Raw genomic sequence first — 17183 nt, 5'->3', positions numbered from 1 at the left:
AGGATGAAAGGCTTTAAAAAAAAAAAAGTTTACAAAAACAAATTTGGTTCAATATTTTTTCTTCCAAACCGGCCCCCACAAACCAGGGACAATTTTGACCTGGCCACAGGCCGAAAGGCAGAGGGACCAATCCGACCCTGGTTAAAGCGGTTTGTCCTTGGCCAGCAGGTACACATTTAAAGTGACACAGGGCCTCATTAGGACCCTGGCGGTAGCTGTGCCCTTATTAAGGGCTCGGCTGCCGCCGGTAATGATTTTTTACCGGGCCCTAGAAAAGGGCAAGAACCGGGTCATGCCGACCTTGGCGGACCCGGTTATTGTCCTTTTCTGGGCTCCGGTAAAAACCATTCCCCATTCCCATTGGAGCCCCATAGGGCTCAATGGGAGTGGAGAGGATGCTGACAACGGGCCGTTAATGACAGGCCCGTTGTCAGCATCCTGGACTGGAAGCGGGACCCGCTAAGGACGCCTGATCTGACCAGGTGTTCCTTAGCGGGCCCCACAGCAGTCCTCGTAATATGGCACCCTGTAATGAACGGTGTCGGTACCGTACCGGCACCGTTCATTACGGGACTGCCAGCGTCCTAATGAGGCCCATAGTCTTTACTTTCTGAAAACTGTTTCCTTAGGGAATAGGTGCATACCATCAGTCACACCTTAAGGCTTCAATCTGTGGCACAATCCAAGGTGTGGTGCCCCATTTCAGTTGAAATGGTCCAAGGCCTCTGGTGCTGGGCCCTATGAAGGGACACTGTATGATAAAAAGGAAGGGCAAGAAAGATGGAGTGAGGGAGAAAGAGAACGGATAATACGAGGGAGAGAGACTGGAAAAGAAACATGCATTGGCAATGCCAACAGTTTGGGCTTTTGTGCAGGCATGGGAAAGGCACTTGCCAGGCACTGCAGCACTGGTGTTAAGTGGCCATTGATAGTAGCAGGTGCAAATTGGTGTGAGTACCTGGGCATCTAATAGCCATGCCTGGCAAATGCCTAATACATTTACAAAAGCCAAAAAGGTTGGCTTACCAATGCTTGTTTATAACAGGTCTTCTGGGAAGGACACGCATGGTGCTTATAAATGGAGTGGCTCTGACGGCAGACCTGGTTAAGACTTTTTTTTTATTACCCCAGTAGTGGGTTTATAGCTCCAATTAAGTAATTAACTCAGAAGACTGCTTTGAGAAAACATTGGCAGGCACTTTGAGTGCAAAGTTTGATGTGAAGGGTTGTTTGAAGCGAGTTTAAAGAGGAGGTATTTTGGGCGGACAGGGGCAGGAACTGGGTGGGGATGACTATAGGGATTAGCATGGCCATGGGCAGTCAGTGGGTGGGCAAATAACCAAATAACACCTACAAGCTGCGTGTCCCTCATTATATGCTATTTCTCCCTATCTGCACTCTAATGCGATGGTTTTGGCTTCGATGTGGCGAAAGCACCACCTAATAGCCAAATTAAAAATAGCATGCAAAGTGACAAGGTACAAGAATGAGGATGAGCAGTAGAGACAAAATGTGAGAGACGGCCTGATTTATTGTAGTCTGTCTATGCATTGGCAGCAGTGCATATAGTGAGAGAGTAAAGTGTGCCTTCTCAGAGATTGTAAGTCATTGCATGAATGGAGTTCAGGTGCACTTCGAATTTGCTCACTATTCAGGATGGCCATAGCCTTTCAAAACGCGTCGCGCCATGTGCACCACCCAACATTATCTATGCCATCTCTTTCGTTGCAGGCACAGTAGGAATACAACTTGCATAAACAGAGCAAACGTCCGCCTCAAAATCTGAGGGCAAACTCAATCTTGCGGTTGAAGTGCGGGAGTGGTGGTTCTTATGACACTCCTACATAGTTACTGAGCAAATTAAAAGTGCACCGGAGCTCCACTCATGCAATGATGGCTCTACCTGCTTGTTTTACAATCTTTGTTAGACTGAGCCCCACTACTCCTTTGTCACAGTTCTAAACATGAGGGGTGTCGCCCTCCAGGGAGAAGCACCAGCCTTCTAAAGAGCAACTAACTGTACACTTCTTTTGCCCCTTTAGTGGGGTGTATAATCCTTGCACCCCAGTACATCTATAAAGGACAAACAGGGCACAGACATCTTTCATCTACTTGGGGAATGGGTGGTAAATAAGGGTAAAACTCTGCATAGTGAGTACTAACTACTGGCAGGTAATCCTGGCATTGCCACTTCATCCCTCTTCCTTGTCCACATCTTAAGACATGATGACATACCATGTACAGTGGATGATATGAGGTTTAACAAGCCAGACATACCTGAGGCAAACAGGACAAGGGAGGGAGGGATCCCCTACATGACCGGGAACTGGGGAAGCATACTCAAGTACAACAAGAAAGGGGGTTCCTGTCGGAAACTATTGCTAGTGTAAATGACTCACTCATAATTAGAGTTTCCTTTTTTTTTTTACTTCCGGGGGTGTTTGTCCAGTGTTTCCAAGCATTTTCAGAATCTGTGTTTATCAATGTTTTCCTGTGTGCTCCTTCAAAAAATCGTGGATAACAGTTTTTTTCAGTGTAAACACACACATATTCTTTTATTGTTTCATTGCGTGCTGAAGTGGGAAAATGGGACAGCACCCTTCCCCCATTCTCATCCAGACCCTGGCCTAGAGGATCACGGCCCAAGCACCCCCCGCGAGATGAGTTTGACCCATTCACTTCATTACCTGACAACATGGTACCATGTGTCCACGGTCCCCACAAATGAGGAGCATGCCCAATAGCAGGCCCTGGTCAAGCCGACGTCTGCGACATGGACCAGCTTGACTAACGCAACAACCACGAAAAAACCCAACATCGTTAGAGATGCCATGACGACATATCCAACTGACAAGAACACACGTGCAACCAAGCACACTGGTCACTCACACACCAACCTACACGAAGAACACACTCAGTGCTATGACGTAGCGGACTGGCACACCCACGGACGTGCATCATTGTTATTTTTCACATAGGTCTCCTACCGCACCGCAGAAACGCAAGATGCCTGAAGAGCTCGTGTATACGCTTGCCGATGCTTTGCCACCACATCCCCATAGAGACGCCATCATATATGTCTGCTGCTGCTTGTGACACTCTGTCATCCTGCGACACCCACATTATGGATCATGTACCACCAGCCAGAAGCTAGGCCCGAGTAGGCCGCAAGCAAGAGTCCCCAGGCAGGAGCCTCTCAGACAAAATCCTCCCAAGGCGAAAAGCAAAGCGCTGATCATGCAGAACGAGCCCTAACGAGAGCTCACCGCCAAGGCCGTGATGTTGCAACCCACATGTTGCACTCTCATATTCAAGGTTACACCTGCCACCGGCAAGCGCCCCTCAGAGCCGAAATACAAATCAAATGCTCATAATTCTGCTCCAGCTACGGTCCCTCCACATGTGATCAAGCCGAACTGACAAAATGCCAAGCTCAAGAGACAGAAAGTTGCTGGGGTCCCACGTCTGGGATAAAGGTTGCAACAACGAAGCGACAAATTGGACACCTACACCGATGGGAAAGGCGTGATCATCAGCCACTAGCAAGACCTGTCCATTGTCCACCACTAACACATAGTTACACATTGTTGCCACCATCAGGTACATCGCGAGCTGGGAACGGCAATGGTCCCAGGCTTGGGGGCTCGCGAGGGAACCAATCAGAACACAAAGGGCACCTCACTGATGCCATTTCAGCTAGCCAATCACCAAGGGTCCCCTTGTAACCAATTTGTTGTAGCAACTTTTAGGGACAACCCAAGTGTACCACCTGACCCGTCCTTATCCACTAATATTCTTTCATATAGGTAGCCATACTAACCCTACCACTCGGGGAGCCAACCCGAAGTGGCAATAGGTTGTGTGAAAATTTTTCCCAAGTGACGTAAGTAGCGTGTCATACTACGGTAAAAAGGGCCTGCGAGTCCACTAACGTCGAGAGCGTCTCCCCGGATGCATACTGGCTGAGAACAATCCCAGCCGTTATCCTAATAAACAGCAGTAATTACTTTGCTCTTGTGTGTGCCTCATACTCCTTTTGGGACGCGGGAGGAGTTGGGGTCTCCCCAGCTCCGGAGGTCCGCGGACGGGTCTGCCGGCCCCCGGGCAAATCACCCTGACAAGTTGGAGGCACTGCTGAGATCTGTTTGAGGTCTACCTCACCTGAGGGCATCACTACCAGGCCTCTTGCAACAAGGCAGCCCGGCAGCGCGCCCCCCCTCTGTGGTTGCCCCCTTTTGAGGACTGCAGGACCATCGCGGAACTGCGAGAAGACCGGACAGCGCAATCCGGACATTGGCCATCGGGAGCCGACTTGAAAAGTATCCTGCCCGCGGTTGGCGAGTGTCCAGACGTGGTCCAGCTGAGGGGAGGTGGCGAGCCACTTTGGAGAGGTGCCCACAGTCGAGCGGCCCCGACTCACGAGGACTTGGTGAGTATGGCACACCCAACCAGCAACATAATGTTGTGCGGGAGGATTTGTAAAGAGGGAGGCGGGTGGTTGTAGCAGTGTGTGGAATTTGATTTTGACTAATAAGCGGCGACTGAGGTGTGAGGAGTAGCGGGACAGGCACGAGGGCCGTTCCCTACAGCGTGACGGAGCGAGTTGGGTGGGGCCCTAGGCACCCACGTATGACTGTTAGAGGGCATGGATTAGTTGAGATCGCGGACAGCTGTGTAAAAGGGGGTGTGGCTTTCCTATGAGTTGACGTTGCAGACCAATGAATAGATGAGGATCCCTACTAATTGAGTATTGAAGCTCGTTGAGTAGATGACGTTTTCCCGCAGGGAGTAGCAAGTTTGTTTACCGAGTGCGGAAGATAATTGGCTGGTTAAGCTCCTCTGGAGAGGGGGCGTATCACACGTGAGGCGACGCAGTGTGCGCAGTCCGATTATAAAAGTTTATTGTTGATTACCTTGCTCCAGATGAGGCGAGAAGACAGCTGTGGGGTTAATGGGGGATAAAAGTGTGAGAAATGGCGCGTATTAGTAAGGGTTTGGAAATTGTAGATACTTATGGGATATTGTAGAGGTTGGTGACATCACCCGTAAGGCTTGTATAGAGCACCGCGACTATCTCGCGTCCATTAGGGGGCAAAAAGGGGTACGGGGGAAAGGCAGCTGTGCACGGAGAATGCCGGCTGCACTGACATGAAAAAAAAAAAGGAAAAAGGGGGGGAGGCGGCCGCGCACGGGGAACGCTGGCTGAGCTCGACAAGGGGTTGCATGGGAAGGGGAGCGGCCTGAACAGACAGCGGGGATGGGAGAAGGAGGAGCTGGGCTGGAGGTGTGTTGAGTAAAGGAGGAGAAGGAAGGTGGGGTAGCCTAGAGGCACGCCGCACAGGACACTGAGCCGCAGGGGGCTCTGTGCGCCACGGCCGAAGGAGGCCATAGTAGTGAAAATTGGAAAGAAAGAAATAACAAAACTATATCAGTGTAACATTAGAATTGCCTTTCCTTACAGCGGACAGTCGGAAGTCCCCAGTTTACGGGGCCAGGTAAAGGTTAATGATTGAAAAAATAGGAGTGTAAAATGGCAACATATTATGGATCAGGGCCAGGAGCAGGATTAGGGTTCAGAGCAAGCGCTTTAACCACACCACTCCAACACATTTACGCGACATTGTCACCGCACAGAGAAAAGATCATAAAGTATAGCATATAATGGACCCAAGGAACTGACAACAAAATAAGGGTACCATGACCGCCCAACGGCAGCTTCGATACATACACACAACACTATTTGCTGACATATTTACATAACACTTACAAAGGGAAAAAGTTAGCAAATCATCTAGCAGTTTTCGATCTCTGGAAGATGTTTCAGGGAGGCACACCGGGGGCCCCAGGAGTGTACGCAGTAAAGGAGGTGAAAGAAGAGAAGATGGAAGGAGGGGATGCGGGAAAGGCAACACAGAAACAGCTCAGCACTGTAGACAGTGAGGAGGAAGCAGAAGGATAATTTGCGGTGGCAGAGGCAAAAGTTAAAAAAGAAGGGGCAGAGCACGTGTCAATGGTTAAGGTAGTGAAGAAGGAGGAAGGGGGGTTGTATCCACTAACAGAACTAAGAGAAGCGGCGCGGCAGTAACTAACGGCTGCTGAGGGATACTCCAACCCCGTGTACAGCCCCCCACCATACGCACCCCCAGACGAGTGTCAAAAACTAATGGGGATGGCTGGTATTGTAGATTCCACCACCACACCGGTAGGAACGGGGCCGATAAGAACACCCTGGGAAGCTTTGCAAACATAGGGCAAGATGAGTGGATAGCGGCACAGGTACTCGTGAAGCTACAGGGAACACTAACAAAGGAAGAGGAGGATACAGTGAGGAAGGCAAATAAGGAAGAGAAGGACGACACACAAAAAGACCACAAGGTAAGTAAAAAAGGAGAAGGGCGGCTCTTGCATGAAGAGGAAGAAATATTAGAGGAAAAGTTGGCGGAATTGAGGAGCGTACGAAGCGCACTGATCAGACAGTTCGAGAAGGAAACATGGAAGAGACAGGGAGAAAAGAAGGAAAATAAACAAGAGGTTGCGAGAACGAAGGAACAGGCGGAAGGGAAGGAAGAAGGAAGAAAAGCGCATATGAGCAATAGCAGGAAGAATGGCACGTGCAGAAAATAGGGAGATGAGAAGGAGGAGGAGAGGGAAGAGAATGATAGGGAAATGGGAATGTGGAAAAAAAGATAATATCTGAAAGCGCACGAAAATATGAAGAAGGTAAGGTTATAGAAAGCACATTAAAAAGGGAAGGGAGAACCTGGGGGAGAAAGGAAGAAGAGGAACAGATAATAGCAAGGGTGAGTGAGGAGGTATTGGAAGAGCTCCACCGGAAACGAGTGGAGATAGGTGGTGAAGTAGTGGAGAAGAAGAAAGAGGAGAGAGAAGACAGGAGGATGGAGAGTGGAGAAAGGAAGCACACGCACAAGGACAAGGAGGTGGCATCAACCTCAACGAGGGGGCTGAGGTTGAAGAAGGTGAGTACGCAGATGAGAATTTAATAGATTTAAGAACAGTGACCGTTGGGGGGGAAAGCACAGAGTGGGGACTTTTCTGACGGATTTTGCAGCGAGGAAGAGGACGGTTCGAACACCAGCGGGAGAGATGGCAATAGGGAAAGTTTAGACAAATTGTACATAACGCGCACTAACTGCGAGTCACCATGGGAATGCGAGAGGCGGGGACAACAAAGCACAGGAGAAACAAAGGTGAGGGAGGCAACCAGGAAAACGCTGCGCCCACTAACACCAACACCGCGCCCGCTGACACCAACCCCCGTGCACACCCCATACGTTGGCAGACTTAAGGACCTCCCAGGGCGCAGGCAGGAAGAACGAGCGAACACACCAACGATAGGACAAGAAGGTAATAAGAAGGGCAGGAAGGATGTAGGAGGTGCAAGGACAACCCTCAGTAACATAGACAGTATTGAAGAATTACCAGATGTGGAGGAAGATGATGAATATACTAACATAACCACACGTAGGAGGGTAGGGGGAGAAGAGAGGGAGTACAATTTAATGCCACTATTAGAGAGGGGAGTAGCGAGACCACAATATATCCCCTGGAAACATGCCGATAAAGAAAATATAAAATGTAGGCTTCCGTCATTGAGCGCTGGAGCTGGGAAGTGGATATATGAGATGGAAAAACAAACTGCGGGGCAAACGTTAGCAGTGGGTGACGTGAAGGGTCTCCTGATTTCCATACTGGGGGATGCTGCTGATGACATTTGGAAAAGGGCGTGATTCCCAGGGGTGACAATACACGACACGGCACATGACGTGGCCCCATTCACCAACTGCAGGCATGCACTCTGGCAGGCATTGAGGGTCCAATATCCAGACACATCAGACATAGGAGCAATAACATCACGCAAGATGCGTGAGAGCGAAGATCCTGTTGATTACATCCAGGAGATTCAGGAGAAGTGGCGCTTGGAAACGCGGGAACAGTGGGCTAAAACACTGGCAATTTTCTACCACATACTAGTACAGGGGCTACCAGAGCAAGTACAGCGACAATTGAAGAAGTTGGTGGGAATAGAAGCAAAAGCATGGCCAGAAATACAACTGACAATAGTGCACTACTGTAGGATGTGGCAGGAAAAGATGAAACAAAAGGAAGAATATAGGAAGGTAGAAGAAGCGAAATTGGTCCAAAAGAAGTTATCAAAATATGCCATGGAGGGTGCAATGATAACAGCACCCTCCCCCACACAGGCCACAGTGACGCAAAACACAACACAACAACAGGTATCGCCGATGCAGCAAGCACAAGTAATGACACAGCAAATGCCTCCACCCCCACCATATACAGGAGGGGGATATATGAAAATGGGAAATGGGTACGGGAATAACTTCAGAGGGAGGGGCAGACAAATGAGAGGGAAAGGATATGGCCCACCCATTCAACAACAAGGGGTGGTATTACAGGGTTATGGTCAACCAGGACAACAGGGGTACCAAGACAATATGGGGGGACTTAAATGGCAAGCACGGGAACCACCGACATGCTGGATATGTGGGTTGGTGGGACACATGTTACGCACATGCAGACTGAGACCGGCACAGACAGCTTGGGGGGAGCAAGGATCAATGGGGGAACAGCAAGTTTACCAACACCAGGGGACAAAGCAACAACTGCCACCACAACAAGCACTGATGCACAAACAACAACAGACACTGCAACCACAACAGCAAAAACAACCACACTTGCAAACGTACACACAAATGCACCAGCAGCCAATTGCAAACCAACAACAGCAGGTCCAAACAGTGCAGCAGCTCACACAAATACAGGACAATGAAATAATATCCACTGACACGCCTGTAGCACAGACACAGCTAGGGAAGGTGACAATATTGGGTCACAACCCATACATAGGAAATGGCCAGTCACTGTACCCACAATAGGACAGCCCACAGATGTCTTTGATGTGTCCAATCCTATCAGTAACACCTAATCCTGCGGGGGAACCACACATACAAGTGATGATAGGTGACAACATGTTTTCCTTCTTAGTTGACACCAGGGCCACTAGGTCATGCCTAAGGGAGGGAAAGTTTCAACTGCCAGGCGAGGCCATGAACACTCAAGGATTCTCTGGGGCTCGAGGGTTGGTTCCCTTCACTGATAACATCGCCTTATCTGTAGGCGATCATGATATATCCCTCCAGTTGCTATACTCAAAACAGTCACCATTAAACATACTAGGTAGGGACATTATGAGCAGATTGAATATGACTATCTCATTTACTGACAAAGGGATAATATGTTCCACACCAGGAATAAACAAGCTCACAGCACGACAAATACTACAGGCTTACTGTGGCACAACAGTAGCCAGAGCAGAGCCAGAAGATGGAGAATTTTTCCAATACGGGACAGACATGGCAATAGAATGGTTACCAGGGATTGAGGGGAAAATATGGAGGAGGCCAGCAACTTACCTTTTCAGGCCCGAGACACCAGCCAGTGAAAGGAAGGGACAAGGATGTCACTGAGCATTGAGAGTATTGTAGCAACACAAGACTACATTGCAGTACACGCCCAAGACAGGGAAGGGAGAGCATGGAGAGCGGTAATAGCACTGGCAGAGGGGTGCCGACTAACCCAGGTATCTGATGAGGAGCTCTTCTCGGATGATAAAGGTGAAGGGGTGATGGTGTTCGAGATGAGCGTTGGCATCTGGGCAACAATGACATACAGAGACGTAGCACAGAAATGGCATTGGTGCTAGAGGCACCAGCCACTACCACCGTACCATTTTTCGAGGAGGATTTGGCACCAGTTCCTGCATCTCTATGGACCACTAGTTCATATGACGTGGGCTGCATGAAGAGCATTGGAGGGGTGAAAATAAAGTTGAAAAAAAGGAGCTATACTGCCAAGGGTAAAGCAATACCCCCTATCAAAAGAGGCAGATGAGGGGATATATGAAACAATAACAGCACTAATAAACAGAGGCATATTAGTACCATCAGAGTCTCCATGCAACACTGCTGTGTACCCTGTGCGCAAGGCTAAGGGAGTGTCTTGGCATTTTATGCAGTATTTAAGACCCCTCAAACACATAGTGGAAGCAGAATACCCTATGGCGGCTAACCCGGCCACTATACTATGTGGGATACCAGCAGAGGCGTTACGGTTTACCGTGATTGACCTCAAAAACACATTTTTCTCAATACCTTTACACCCTGACTCACAAGACTTGACAAGATTCACATACCACAATACAAAATGGAAACACGCCAGGTTGCCCCAGGGGTACTGCAAGTCACCATCCATCTTCATCAGGGTGATACAAATGGACTTGGGTAACATTGATATGGAAAGTACGGTGCTGCAATATGTAGATGACATAATCATCTGCAGCACCACAGAAGAGAGGTGCAGGAGAGACTCCATCAAAATGCTCATAGTACTAGCAGAAACGGGGTACAATGTAGACAAGGAGAAGCTGCAGTACTGCCAAGAACACGTGCTGTACATAGACCAGCTCATTTCACAAAATGGAAGGAACATTGCACCACAAAGGGCACAGGCCATAACCAACACACCCCAGCCACAGACAGTGAGAGAACTACAACAGTTCTTGGGCCTATGCAACTACTGCAGGGCTTGGGTTTTTGACTGCAGCTCATACACAAGACCACTGATTGAGGCACTCAAAGAAGCACAGAGGGGCGAGAAGAAGTTGAGGTGGACCACAGAAATGACAGAGGCATTCCAGGAACATGCCATATCAACAGCACAAGTACTTGCTACCCCAAATTATGAAGCACAATTTTTCATCTTCTCACATAGTAGCTCAGCAGTAATGAGGGCAGTGCTGACACAAAAAACTAGTATGGGACACAAACCAATAGTCTTCTACAGTGGACACCTGGACCCTGTAATGTTAGGTCACTTCCCGATGCGAACAGAGCCTGGCTGCCACTGCCTTTGCAGTAGAAAAATCATCATCGATAACAATGGGCTGTCCGATAACACTGTATATAAAGCATGCCTTTTTTGCAATACTGAACAAACCAAAATCAACCTTGACCACTCAGAGAGCGTCAGGGTATGTAGTTATCTTGTCTAGGCCAGAGTTAACAATTGTAAGGTGCAACAACGTCAACCCAGCGAGGTTCATAGCAGAAGTAGTGGAAGATGACAAATACTCTCATGATTGCACACAGGCCATTGACACTTACTGCAGCATAAGAAAGGTTGAGGAAAACACCCTAGAGGTGGGAGAGATACTGTACATTGATGGGTCTTCAACAATTGACCAAGGTGATGGGATACGCAGAACAGAAGCAGCAGTGGTGAGACTGACAGAGGATTTAATATATGTTCCAGTGAAATGTGTTAAGTTACCCGACCATTACTCTGCCCAAGCAGCAGAATTAGTGGCCCTAATTTTAGCACTAAAGGAAAGCATTGACAAGAGAGTAACCATATATCCGTCACATCAACTGTACATTCTGGGTTAATAAAATGGCAGCGACAAGGGTTCAGAAGAACAGATGGCACACCAGTGCAACATGCCCTACTACTTGCTGAATTAATTGAAGTAATTGAAGATCCCAAGGAGATAGCCTTGGTGAAGTGTCAGGCCCATACAAACGGGGATGACCCTATTTCCAAAGGTAACAAAAAAGCAGACGCACCTGCTAAACATGCTTCATATTTCTGTGAGATTTGGACAAAAGATTTGGAGCTACGGGCAAAAAGGGGATGCACAATGTCCCCACAGATGCATTATGGCGACAAAACAATACAGGCAAAATAGTGATGCCCCTGGCCCTATTGGAAACAGCCCTGGCCCAACTACACCATCCCACACACACAGGAAAAGAAGTGATTGCAGCAAGGAGAAAGGAAGGGTGGTTCTGTCCCGAGATAAACTCACATGTTGCAAACTTCATCAGTAATTGTCTTACTTGTCAACAATTTACGGCTGGTCACACGCTGCAAGTGATCAAAGGTGTTATACCCCGGCCGGAAGGTCCCTTCCTACACCTCCACTTTGACTACGTTGACATGATCAATGTATGTCAAGGATACAGGTACATGATTGTGGTAGTATGCCCATTCTCAAGGTGGATTGAGGCTGGCCCATGCTCTCGTGCTGACGCATTCAGAGCTGCAAAGTTTTTAGTGAGGGAAGTTTTCCCGAGGTGGGGGGGTATGCGAAGTGTTGCAGTCTGAGAATGGTCCACACTTTGTCAATGAAATGTTCCAACACATCACTGCCCTCCTTGGCATAAAGCACACGTTTGCATGTGCATATCACCCACAGGCGAATGGCATTTGCGAACGCCTCAATGGCCTCCTAAAAGAAGAAATAGCAAAAATTCAGCAATCTACCAAGAAAAGCTGGCTGCCTTGGCCCTATTTGAGTTAACAAACAGGCCAGGGTCGGATCACCACCTCACACCCAATGAGGTTGTGACCGGACGCCAAATGCACCTCCCATTGACACCTCCATCAAGGGCTATAACAGACAGTGATTCGTCTAAAAATGTTTTTGGTGATGAAATGTACGAATATGTATCTTCCTTCATTACTAGTGTAGCTGTTATCTCTCAACAGCTCGAGCGGACGCGGGGCGGGTCAAAGAACATCCAGCAAGAAGAAGGAGAAAATGAACAACAGGAACAAGCGACAAAGTGAACAGTAAGTGAAGGATATAGGGTGCTGCTGAGGAACTATAACCGCCGGTGGAATAGCCCCCTCGGTGGAATAGCCCCTGATTCACGGGGCCCCACCTGGTGGAAAAAGCAGCTCTTAGAGCGGTCAAGCTCCAAGACAAGCTCCAAGACAAGTACGTATGGACGCATCTGCATGACATCAAGCCCTACAAAGATCAGACCCGCCCTTGCATTGGCCAACAGGGCCAATGCAGCAGCAACAGCAACAAGCGACAACGGCAGCACAGCCCCTGACCCCTCCCAAACCCTAGACACCTCCAAGGACTTAAGTGGACAATTGCCCCTAGCTCACCCCATGGTCACGAGATCACAAAATAAGATAAGCCATGTCCAAACAAGCCCTGCCCCTACTGCAACCTAAATGAAGGACATTGCCTAACAAATTGAAGAATTACACCACACTTGTAGACACGTGCATGTTCTCTTTTCTTTTTTGTCTCGCACATGCAGGTACCGTAAAAGTACTGTTTTAGTGTAAAGATAAGTGCCATAATTAAAAGCTTACGTTTTGCCCGGGGGTAAATGCTGCCCACAGATGACGATACCCCTGAAGCCCTGTCACACCAATTTGTGTACGCCATAAAGAGACCAAAATATTTAAAGAAAAGGAAAATATGTGTGTATTATAAAACGTTCATTTTGGCCATAGAGCAATCATTTCCACATCTCCACGAGCACTTACCAGCCCTGAGATATAGGACATTAAGGTACGCGTGAGAACAGCTTTTCGCCTGGGCATTAAACGATTACTTGATAGGGAGAGCTTGAATAATAAAGACTAACATATTAATGTGCATTTTCTAGACATTTTCAGGCGGGCATCTATATCATCAAAGGTATAAAGCTGCAGGACTGCAGCAGAGGTAAGAGAAACATGCCAGTGATATTAGCTATCGTAATAAAATGTATAGGTCTATTGTTTATCACTGGCCTACTTGCTGCCACTGTCTGGCAAGCACACTATGCTTCCGATGTCATGGCTGCACCACCTACTAATAAACCCCCCTACCACAGCTGCGACAGGTATGGTATCAGGTGGTACAAGTAACGCAAGAGTAAAAGGGAAGAGGGTTAAACGTAGCACAGATATTGATAATAATGGGGTAGCCACATATCTTACAGAGTCCGCACACATCTCAAACAACAAGTGGTACCAGCACATGTCCAGAATTGGTAGAGGGAAAACTAAGGACAACTGCTATGTGTGCTCGCTGATCCCATACGCTATGAGCGCATCCAGAACATTCGTGGCCACTGAAGTACCTGCAACATCAGTAGAGTGCCTGATATACCTGGCCCTGTTCCAAACAAGAGGACGATTTCAAGGAAGAATGGCAATAATACAGTGGAAGACGAGGGATACATACCCGTATGAAAATAACTTCATCAAAACACTGCCCATGTACAATCATTATTGGCAACTAACACAGGGGCTCAAGTATGTGACGGATGGACCATAAAAAGGGGAAACAAAGGAAGTAACATTGACTTACCTACCATGTGAATGGCGTGCAAAAGAAGTTTCTGGAGTACTTGGGTTCTGGGAGAGACCACTGCTAGTGATATATGGAAAGGTGTACACGAAGGAAGGGTGGACGGATGGAGTAGTGGGGAGTAATATGGTAGCATTTACAAAGGCAATGATGGAGAAGATGGATGGAATAAATAACAAGTGCTACAACGGATGGATTAAGAGCGCAGGACTGGTGACATGGTTAGAGAAGGAAGAGGATCCAGTAACAATACTCCCACTAACTGCACCTACACTTTGTTATCAACACAATGGAGAGGTTCATGTTGGAAGGAACAGCAACTGCAAAAGAATAGTAATGATAGATGAGGAGGGTACAGCGGTATTAATGGATCACTATTGGGCTTGCAGAGAAAAAGCATACCACAGCTTGCCGCCATTGTGGGATGGAATATGCACCATGGTACACATAAATGTACCATCCATACTAGTACCACAGAAACATGTTGACATGGGGAGCTTCCCTAAGATGGACAAAGGGAATAAGAGGAAGAAAAGATCAGTGAAAATTGGAGGACAGGTGAAAAACGACACAATAATATTGCCAAGAGTAAAAAGACAAGGAGAACCACTGACGGATAACTATCTGTGGAGAAGATCGGAAACTGCACTTAGTGACATTCCACCGGGACACAGACTATTCAGCAGAGCAGCAATGTTCTTTTCATCTATAATACATCCAGGACTGCAGGCGTACGCAAATGCGAAGTGGCTCCAGATAACAAGATGGGAGCTAATGATGACAATAAACTCAACCGTCAATGGGTTCAATGCGATCAAAGAAGAACTGAGGGCAGTGCGAATGGTGGCACTCCAGAATAGATATGTGCTGGATCTCCTTACAGCAATGGAAGGAGGTTATGTGCAAAAATTGGAAGATCATGTTGCACATTTGTCCCTGCCAACGACGAAGATAATGGTACACTTTCTGAGGCAGTATCACAACTGGCCAAGATGCACACCAAGATGGAAGAAGAAGAAAAGAGTGTGAAGAGAGATGGTAGCTGGTTTTCATACCTATGGTCATGGATTCCATCTTGGCTGTCAGATGGGCTGAAGATAATAGCTGGGTGCATAATATTGGGAATGGCAGCCCTGTTAGGTCTGAGGTTTTGGAGGGCAAGGACAGCACGCACAACTGACGAAATGATGGAAATTATTGGTACCTACCCTTTGGGCAGTTTTTGCATCTTAAACGCAATAGTACATTGAATCAAACGTTAGCTAGCAGACTCTTAGCGTCTCCCATATAGCATTCCACACCTAGGACATAGAGTTTCCATTTAGAGTACACACACACACAAAAAAAATATGCTTGACATACAAAGGACCATCTTTTGAATTGTAGCCAATTTAAATGCCCTTCACGATATATGTAGCACCAACACTAAGTAGCTTATAGAAGTTTAACAACACAAGACTTTCTTGTTCTCCCTTACGACACTAAGAGAAGAATCAGCTTTTATGTATATTAGAGACGTGGACATACAACACTAAGGTTAATAATGCCCTATTGAAATATGTCGATAACTCACAGCAAGTCAGATGAGAACTGCCACAGCGGTGAATATACAAGTACGAGGATTGTAAACAGTCCCCCGCAGTAGGCAACCCTGTGCTGGTAACCAAGGGTGTTTGAGTGTTTACATACCCAGTCCAGACGGATTTACATCCATTGACAACTTAGGACGAGATTTGCGGGACACATCATCTTGTGAAAAAAGTGCCGGTAACCAAGGGTGATGTAGAGATTACACACCCAGTGAAGACGGATCCACGTCTATCTACAACAGAGGACGTATTGCGTGGCACCAGTCATTACGTGTAATGAGCATCACGTGAACAGCCATATTCCGTATTTCAGTATAGGCTGAATAAACCGAAGAAAACACACAGCGAGTCAGACGGAGCGTTTTGGTCGGCGTCGCATCAATTGGAGCTGAGATGCTGCAAGCATAAAGAAACAACACTCCTGATTACAGACTTGGAGCACCTATTACGGTGAGCGAACCTTTGAACATACAGAGTCCTAGGTTTAGAGAGACGCTGGTCGAAAGTGAATGTTGTGATTAGACTCTTACAGCACTTTTTCTGTCGACAGGGGAAGATGCTCAGAGCTTTTGAAGGCAGAAGGTGCTAACGGCTCGTGCAAAGGCTTTCCACACCATATGGACATTTGAACCTCGGTGTCGCACAGGTACTTGACATATTATGAACATTTTTCCAGTCCTATGAAATAATATATAAAAAAAGGGGGAAAGAACAGCCACACGTGCATTTTGGTTGTTAGGCATGGCGACTAATATATCATGTACCTGGAGCACGTGCACATTTCCATACAGCCACAATATATATATATATATATATATATATATATATATATATATATATATATATATATATATATTTTTTTTTTTTTTTTTTAAATATATGAGTAGCAGGACGGGGCAAAATAGATAATGGACTCTTGATTAAGTCCAAGCCAAACAATGGTACTTTTGGTTTAATATCGAGTACTAGATTATAAGTGACAGGTGTCCTTATACTATAGAGACGGCACAGGACTGTTTAACACACCTGACTGATGTATGTATGTCTTTTTATCTCTCTCTCTCTCTCGCTCTTTCTACTTCCTTTCTCTCTTAGTAGAGTTGGTGCTGTCTATTAAGAAGACGCAATACCAAAACAGATTCCTGTGCTTAAAGGGAAACAATGTATACCTTTTGTTGACACATTAAGCCTATTGTGAGGAAAGCAGCATACTCCATAGGTAGCAGGTAGTATTGAATCAAAACTCAATATTAATCGCCTGTTTTTTGTTTTTCTCTTCTTCTTTCCTTTCTCTTCTGGTCCATTACTTCGGGTTTTCCCCTTCCAAGGTTTGACACGCGGACTCCAAGTCGCCATACTTCACACAGAGTGAAGAACAACATTAATAGCCTAGTCTG

The sequence above is a fragment of the Ambystoma mexicanum genome, chromosome 14 (assembly GCF_040938575.1).
Source record: "Ambystoma mexicanum isolate Mex_15411 chromosome 14, UKY_AmexF1_1, whole genome shotgun sequence".
NCBI classification, from domain to species: domain Eukaryota; kingdom Metazoa; phylum Chordata; class Amphibia; order Caudata; family Ambystomatidae; genus Ambystoma; species Ambystoma mexicanum.
This window is presented reverse-complemented; position numbering follows the sequence as displayed.